The sequence below is a fragment of the Podarcis cretensis genome (assembly GCF_951804945.1).
Source record: "Podarcis cretensis genome assembly, chromosome: 5".
Lineage (NCBI taxonomy): Eukaryota > Metazoa > Chordata > Lepidosauria > Squamata > Lacertidae > Podarcis > Podarcis cretensis.
The window spans coordinates 36,487,981-36,497,285 of NC_137174.1; the positions used below are offsets into that span (position 1 = coordinate 36,487,981).

Consider the following 9,305-nt stretch of genomic DNA (forward strand, 5'->3'; position numbering starts at 1 on the left):
TCAGGATATGCATAAGCCAAACTTGCCCTTGCCCTTTCCTGTTTAGCATGTAAAGGATGCCAGGATCCAGCTCTTAATGATGCCTTTCAATTACATGCACACCCAGAAACTACATGCAATGGCTACATTTAATGCAAGAATTACAAGCCATGCTCCTCTATTGCCCCATATCATCTAACTTATATTAAGTCACCATTTTGTGAGTACCAGCAGGATATGTAGTCCACATGAAGAAGAAGAAGAAGAAGTAGAAGAAGAAGACGAGAAGGAGGAGGAGGAAGAGTTTGGATTTGATACCCCACTTTATCACTACCCAAAGGAGTCTCAAAGTGGCTAACATTCTCCTTTCCCTTCCTCCCCCACAACAAACACTCTGTGAGGTGAGTGGTGCTGAGAGACTTCAAAGAAGTGTGACTGGCCCAAGGTCACCCAGCAGCTGCATGTGGAGGAGCGGAGACGCGAACCCGGTTCCCCAGATTACGAGTCTACGGCTCTTAACCACTACACCACACTGGCTCTCAACTGAGGGAGCAACTGGGACAACTGAGAATAAAGAAGCATGTGGGTGGGGAAAACATGGCTTCCAAAAGAACACAAAAGCTTTAGAACAGGGGAACACAAGTTGGGGAAATACCAAAAAGCAAAACATGTTTGTTGTACAGAGAAAGGTGGAAAACTGAAGAAGAGGAGTGAAAATCCCAACACTCCTACTTGCTACAGAAAAAACTGCAACTCAACACACATTCAGCAGCATTTGCTGTGGTGCTGATGGTCAACAGGCAGTGCATATGTGTCTGTTCTGATATATTTCTTTTTTAAAAAAGAAAAGTCTGCTGGTACCTGATTCTGATCTGGAAATGGTCATAACTCTGCCAATAGCAGCAAAATCAGCAACTGCAAACTCTTAGATGAAAACTATGAAAAATAGTAACGTTATTAGAACTCACATTTTGTAAAAGAGAGGAGGCTGTGCCTATTAGTAGCTGGATGGAGACATGGTCCTTATTTATTATGGATTGGAATGACACATATTTGGGGAATAAGATTAGATATAATTTAGCTATATTGTTAAACAGATATGAGTGGTTAAGATAATTATCTATGTAATATTTTTCTTTTTTATGTAGTTTGTTATTATTTGTTTCTTTCTCCTCCTTTTCTTCCTTTCCGGTTTAAATTCCTATTGCTGATTGAGGTGATCCCATTCCTGTTTCATTTTTCTCTTTGGAATTTTGCAGATTTGCTTCCATTGCTTATGTTCTGATGTTCTAAGGGAGAGAGAGGGTTCTTCAAAATGTTGTTGTTTTTAATCAGAGATTGGTTCAGAGAGCCAGTTTGAATATCTGAACATTTATTTATGAGGTTATGGGAAGAGTCCGAATTTATATACTGATGGCTGTGTCAAGATTTGCTATTTTAATGTATGGGGACTGGGTAGTGAGTAGGGAACTAATGGAAAACAGACTATTAAGTGGATTTCCTTCCATATTCCAATTTAACCTCTGTCATGATATAGACTCTTGTTATGATTTCTACCGTAGTTCTCTATAAATGTTTTTTAAAACATGCACATTAGAATTGCACACCCCTCATGGCAAGTCATATAAAATGTTTTCCTGCAACTGTAATTATGCTCCAAGAACACCATCTGAGACAAAGGCACGAAAGGTTATTGAAGCACAAATGGTTTAGGCAACACTTTTTAGCTCACTTTTTAGCTCACTTTTTAGGCCCTTTGAAAACTTGGGATGTGGCTATCATTATAGCAGCAACAACCACCTTTCAACAGCCAGTTATGTAGTTACATGACAGGGTGCCAATTAGAAGGAAATAGCAACACCCCAAAGAAACATTAGGAAGGCTTTAGTTTGCATCCAACATTGCTGTTCCACTCATGCAACAGACCTCTACTTGCAAAATGGCATTCCATGTACTCTTCTTCCCCCCTGCAGCTTCTTGTGCACCCTCAAAAGCTGCTCCAGTGTGTTGCAGGACCACCTGGAACTGATTTGGTGGGAATAGGTAAGTCAAGGGAAGACCTTTTGCATGAGTGGAACTCAGTTTCTGCAGTGTTGGCTACAACTCTTCATGTTTCTACTTAATAATAATACTTCATTCACTCCATCTGACAGACTGAAGGAAGGATAGGAAGCTCAAGATCTCTGTGCTGACCTTGAATGGTTTTTACTTGTGTTTTATGCCTTTCAGAACAAACAGAAATACCAACGTATCTGGAATCACACACCATGCTATTTGGCCACAGATGATCAGACAACATATTCAAATCAATTAGCTACTAGTGATATAATTTAAATGATTATGTAAAACCTAAAACTGTAGTTAAAGGCAGATTCTCCCAAAGCATTTGTTCTCTCTCTCCCCCCCCCCCCCAATCTGGAAGGCCCTCCAGCCTGTTGGAGCTTCCGTACGACCGAGCTGTAATGGCTACTCCTTCAACTGTATTTTCGGAACCCATCCAGGCTCTCCTCCAATGGTGATTAATGACCTAAGCCTTTGAATGAGACTCCAGGCACACTCTCCATACATGCAGAGTATCAGACAGCAGCAGAACGAGCCAGAAATATGTGCTACATTGCTACTTTATTTCTAACTACGTAGGACAGAAAAGAATATGCATCTGCTTTCTGTGAGAGACAGAAAACAAACTGAACACAAAGAAACAGGAAACCAGTAACCTCAACATCTGTCTCCCGTGAGACTTCCAACAGTCTGGAATGTCAATAAAGTCTTGTCACTCCAAGAACTGCACAGTGGCATAACAGAAACCTAACACAGCCATCCAGAGCAGATTATGTGGTTGGTAGTGGATCAATCAGCGCTACAGTTTGCATCCTGTATCTCTAACACAGAGATTATTGTGAAAATGATGTTCAACAACTTCACAGAGTTAGTAGTCATGTTAATGAAATTGGAATATTCATACTTAGAAACCAGATCCTTTGAAAGCCTAGATCTTGTGGGGGGAGGGAGGGGGAGGGAGGAAGAGAACTGATTCCTTCATTTCCCAATTGTAAAGTCACCAGAAGCATCTGGCTTACCCACAGTGGAAACATAATACTAGACTAGATGGACCATCACTTTAAACCAAAAGGACTCTTAATAAAAGTAGTGAGCGGCAGATATTGGACGACCCGCGGGTGAGAAATCCCCCCCTTACCTGGGGGGTGTCACCAGGGATAATTACCCCCATATTATCCCTGATAAATTGCACAACTGGGGGGGGGGAAGTGTCAAAGGTCATGGCAATCGCACCAGAAGTCCTACAGCTCTATATTTTGGGACAATGTTAATTTTTATTTTTTAAAAAAACAAACAGCAAGAGGAGAAGACTGAAGAAGCAGCTACAGCTCGTTAGACAGGAGTTTGTGGTGATACTGACCCTTTAACTCTAGTTATAGCATTCCAAAACTGGCCATTTTTTAACTGACTGCAGAATGCTTATGGGAAGCAAGCAACAAGTGGCCATTTACTCATCACCAAAAGAAGATCCAAAGAGAATTCAAGTTTGCAAGTACTTGCCTCTGTGTATACATGAAAATCTTGAAATAATTACTATATTTAGTGCTATTGGTGCACCTATATAATTATATTACTTATTGAGCGCTGGAGATTGCTGTTGTGCTGACATCCTTCTTTGAGGTTTCCTATCGGCATTTGGTTGCCCACTGTAAAAAGATGGTACTTGACTCAGATAAGCCCCTGGCCTGATCCAGCAGGCTCTACCTCTGTTCTTAATCTAAATGAAATCTATGTCACCATAGTGGGGAAGACAGCTCATTCTCCTGTCCACGTGCTATGCATTGATGGGGCATGATGCCAAGACTCCTGCTGTTTTTTTCTTATTCTTTAAACTGGACTTGGCCCAGGCAGTTTTTCAAACAGAGGAGTGTTCTCTAGAAAGTAAGGCATATGGGCACTCTAGTGCCTAGCTGTGTCAAATTGGAAGCAAATGGTGCAAATGTGGTCCTGTTGAGGGATGGGTGAAGAGACTGCCATGCCAAGCATAACATGCGAAGGAGCCGCCACATATGAAAGTTCTGCCTGGGGAGGTGGGGAACCATGCTATCTCAGTGTTTCTCAAATGAATCTTCCTAGGCTTCATATGCTCAGCTGTCACCTATCAAGTGTACCCTAAATGATTACACTATGCCCGCAGGCCTGAATGAGTTCGAAGGCTTAAAACTTGCTTTTTAAAAGACTTCCTATGAAAAATGCTTGCAGTACTGGAGGCAGCTACTATGTCTGGTACAGTGGTACCTTGGTTCTCAAACTTAATCCATTCCAGAAGTCCGTTCCAAAACCAAAGCATTCTAAAACCGAGGCTCACTTTCCCATAGAAAGTAATGCAAAATGGATTAACTGATTCCAGACTTTTAAAAACAACTCGCAAAACAGCAATTTAACATGAATTTTACTATCTAACAAGACCATTGATCCAGAAAATGAAAGCAATAAACAATGTACTGCAGTGACACAATCAATCAGTAGCTGAACTGAGTTCCACGCAGTCACAAAAACAAAACAAAAAAGAGCTGCAAAAAAGAAAGAAAGCAGAATAGATAGCAAAAACAGACAGACCTTGGTGTAACACTCAAATCGGAAGTGTGACACTCAAAAAGGAGCATGTTCGGCTTCTGAAAAAAGTTCACAAACTGGAACAATTACTTCTAGTTTGCAGTGCTTGGGTTCCAAGTTGTTTGAGTACCATGGCGTTTGAAAACCAAGGTACCACTGTAAATGTATGTTTCTGCATCTTCACATAGGAACCCACAAGGTATTTTCCTTAAGCAAACAAAATGATTGCTGCAAAGGAAGCAGCATTGCAGGGCAGGCTAAATATTGGGAATCTTGTTTTAAGACACTTAAAAGGAGGGATGGTTTCTTTCATGTTCTCTTTATGTTGCAAGAACAGCATCACCCAGCTAAAGATGTAATAAACGAGTTACAAAGTGTCACTCATAAGGGCCACAGCTCCATCCTGTGGCATCAGACTGCATCAACTTGCTTAAAGTGGTAACTCGTTCCGGAAATGTATCCAAACTAAAGCAGAAGACAGCAGCACTCTTGAGATTCAAAAGGCAACAGGAACTTCCCTGCTTAGGATCTTCCTAATTATGGATTTTGCACATACTGTATAGTTATAATTAAAGCTGCGAGGGGCTTATCCTCACCACCTCAAAATCCACCTTACAGGTTGCCCGTTTCACTTTTCGCCTATATGGTAGGAATGGTACTTCATTTTTGTACTTTCTAGACTGGAGAAATTGAAACACATAACATCTCTGTTCTTTCAGAATTTAGTTTTAAAAGCTTGATCCACATCCAGCCTGTCACTGCCTCCAAGCACTGGTCTAACACCTCAATGCCTTGTTGTCTCATTTTGGATTGGATTGGGAGCTTTATCTACAGCCCCTTTGCTAATAATCCCCAGCATGTAATCCACCTTTTTCACAGCAGCCACAACATCTTTATCAAGCTCTCTACTCTGACCCCATGATCTCATTCCTGGTCCATCACTGCCAGTACAGACCCCATGAGCATATACAGCATGTGAAATTAAGATTTTATCTGCCCCAGTGTGTATTAGTTTATATACTTCAATTAAAAAAAAAAATCAAAGGAGGATTTCCCATGTTCCAGGTGGCTAGAGATATTGTCCTCATTAAAGTCTCTGCGTTTTTCGCTATTTTCCATTTTCATAACTCTGATTTTAACCGTCCTCATCTTCTCAGAGCAATCAGTCACTATTTCTGTGACTCACTCTTTTTAAACAGTTCCTTATATTATTAATACTCAGGAGGCATTTTTATTCCATATTATTCTCTGTCCAATTATTTTGAAGTGCAGTCCTCTTTCTTTGATCCCTCCTTCATTCGACGTAGTCTTGTTAAGGCTCTGGGCCTCATTTCAAAGTTGAAGTTCATGGCGGCGTATCAACAAATTCTTTCTGATCTCTCTTAATATGCTGGTGTGTCTTTATGTTTCCATTACGATATGATACGATACGATAATCTTTATTGTCATTGTCCCATACAGAACAATGAAATTAAGTACTGTATTGTGGGGTATGCTTTAGGATCTGTATGTTATATGAGAATTATTTCGGTTTCTTCTAAAGGTTGTCCCCTGTCTCATTACCTTAGTTATTTTACATTTTTCAGTTATAACATTATTCACTATCAACATCGCTTGTTGTTCTGAATACATTGCGTCTATTCCATTCATATAGGTCTGTCCAAAGTCCATCATTTCAATTAATATACATCCAGGAGACGTTGTCAAATGTCATTCCTCATCTCCAAATATTCTATTATATCCAATATATTTCTTGTATTGTCTTTCATCTGTCTGTCTGGTAAAAACTGAGCCTGATCAGAATGTATCAAATCTGTTGACTTGCCAAAAGCAAGATGGTTCTTTTAAAATTAGATTCAGAAGCAATACAAATGCAAGTGAGTGAGAAGATTACAGGTTTTATTCCAAACAGCAAGCAAAATATACATTCTCAACCAGCACTTCAATCTGCCACCGAGAAGCCCTGAAGAAGTGGCGAAGTGACCTCCAGGTAGCCTTTGATGCACAGCACTGTGGCCAACAGTCTATGACAAACTTCTGACTGTGATGCCCCAAAACTAAGATATTTTATGGTTGTTGTGTCCTGTTATGTCAGTACATCAAGAACAAAAAGCCAGACCATAGCTCAAAGGCTTTTACTGACCAATACTATTCACCAACAGGAAACACGTCAAAGACCTTTTTACAATGCATAGAGAAGGTAATAAAACATAGATAACCAAAGTTGGTAAGAGATAGACAGGAAGCGTTGACCATGTCGGATCACTATCTCCTCGAAATTACAATAATCTTCTGCATTATCCATACCTCCTTTAAAATAAGTTTTAAATATTCCACCATTATCCTGGAAAAAAAGCTTATACAGTCATACCTTGGGTTGCGATCGCTGCGGGTTGCGCGTTTTCAGGTTATGGATGCGCCAAACCCAGAAGTACCGGAACGGGTTACTTCTGGGTTTCGACGCTCGCACATGTGCAGAAGCGCTAAATCATGCTTTGCGCATGCGCAGAAGTGCCCAATCGCGTCACATGCGTGTGCAGATGCAGCACTGTGGGTTGCCAACGTGCCTCCCACACAGATCATGTTCGCAACCCAAGGTTCCACTGTAATTGTTATTTAGCAGGAAAATTGGTCTATATTTACCCCCCACACACACACACATACACTTCAATGTCTTAATCTTTGTTTTTCCCCACTGTATGTAAATGAAATACCTTCTGGATATTCCCATTTATAGCAGAATTTTTTATTTTTTAAATGCACCCTTCAGGAACTTATAGTTATTCCTTTTCCTCAATAGTCGTGCTGGAATTTCTTTCAAAATTATCACTCTTTGGTTGTCTATGAATCACTTCATCTCATAATTTGATTGTAGAATCCTGTAATTATCTGGGAGTTTAGGATCACTAAAGAGTCCCCGGCTATTTTTTCCACTTTAGCAAATCTTAATTTTATCCTGAAGATCCCATTTACATATTTCTCCAACTCTTCTTTCTCCACCTCCATCCAAGCTGCCAATTCCATTATTATTTTCCCCTTATCTCTTCATCAATTGTTTTAGTTGAGAGCTCTTTAATTTGTCCTGCCAGCCCTTCCACTGACTTTGTATTACATTCAGTTTTGCCCCCATCCTATCCATTTATTCTTTCAGATTTTTAATATGTTCTGTTATGTTATTTCTCATATCTGTAATTAATTCTGCAAGGTCAATTTTGGTTTCTGGGTCTTGGACAGGCCCTCTCTTCCCTTGTCCTGGTCTTTGTTGCCATATTTGCTTTATTTTTCCTCTTCCTTTAAATTTATTTTTACTTTCCTCACTCTTATTTCCCCAGTTAAAACTTCTGTTGCAATTTGCCTCCCTCGACTCCAGGTGTCACTTCTACTCCTTTCTCACCTCCCTCCCTGTTCTCCCTCCTTGTTTAGAATCCTGCTTAGGCTTTCACACACTGTCCACTGCTGAGGCAATCAGGTTTCACAACAAAACACTCTTCTCAGCCAACTCTGCAACTGAGTCCCTGACTCCAAGGTCAGGGACAGGAGGAGGATAAACCATAAGCAACCTCAAAAACGGTGAGAGAAGTGCACACCAAGTACACCTCAAATTTATGATCCCAAAATATAGTCTACTCGCAGGGGCTCTGGGATGCTGTCAAAGCTCTGGCACCGCCTTTCCGAAATATAGTCTAAAGCAGAGGCCAAATTTGTAATCCAAAATTTAAGGAGGTAAATAAGAGGTTCAAAAAAATCGTCAACTCTATTCAGCCTAATCCCAAATGTCTGACAACAATACAGAGTGATCTTCACTCCCCAAAATAAACACACACTTTGATTTCTTCAGTTTTTTCTCTGCCTGATCCACAACAGATATAAAGCATGTAAAGTATATAACCATCAATTTTATTGTAACTAAAGTCAAAAGGGGATATATTTGTATCCAACTCTCACCCGCTAATAGCTGTCTCTCTCTACAAATCCAATTCAGTATATGTTTTGAACTTGCCACGGTTGAAACTCTTAAGACTTTCAGTATGTGACATTCCAGTCAGTCCCTTCTGAAAGTTTTAAACAAAATAAATACCTGGGTGGTTTTCGCTATTAAAGAAATATACATCCCATTTAGAACAAAGACCATTTCCTGTTTACCAGAGAGCAGATTTACTTTCAGTTTTAATCCAACGCAATTTAAAATATCTACATTCATTATCTAAGCCTAATTTATCCAAATTTCACCTTTTTTATATTAGCAGTGTGTCGTCCTCAAATTATTTCACATTTATGAACTGTTTCCATGCAAAGTATGTATCGCAAGAAAGGAGCAGGTATCTGTTTTTTCACCCCATCTCTACGCAAATTTTCTCTTTTCCAACTGTCTAAAATTTAGTTTATCCAATGTGGCTTTAAATTTGTCAGAAAAGGTTGCCGTGTCCTGGCCAAAGTTCATGGCTTCTCGCTTGAGGCTGAAGTCTGCTTCTTCTGCTTCTGCCGCTCAATCCCGTCTCTTCTCCCTCTTTGTCTTTTCACGCGGGGTGTGTGTGTGTGTGTGTGTGTGTGGACGGGATGGGACGGGACGGGAGAATCTGCAAAACAGCTTCTGAAGCTCCGCACCCAAACTTTCCTTTTGGGCTTCTTTGGGGGGCACAGTACCCTTGTGCTCTCCCCAGGACCTCTTTAGTGATCAAGCCTTTCCCAGAGGTTAAGGCTCCACTTTG

At 40.3% G+C, this 9,305-nt stretch overlaps 2 long non-coding RNA genes across 2 annotated transcripts in view; both read left to right on the forward strand.

The window, feature by feature from the left end:
* The window catches only part of LOC307216339, a 265,091-nt gene that overhangs the window by 99,006 nt on the left and 156,780 nt on the right, over positions 1–9,305 (forward strand). The gene's annotated exons all lie outside the window — the stretch shown is intronic.
* LOC307216361 lies at positions 2,804–3,130 on the forward strand. Its single transcript, XR_013839062.1, has 2 exons — positions 2,804–2,907; positions 3,066–3,130. It is a non-coding gene; the product is annotated as an uncharacterized lncRNA (long non-coding RNA).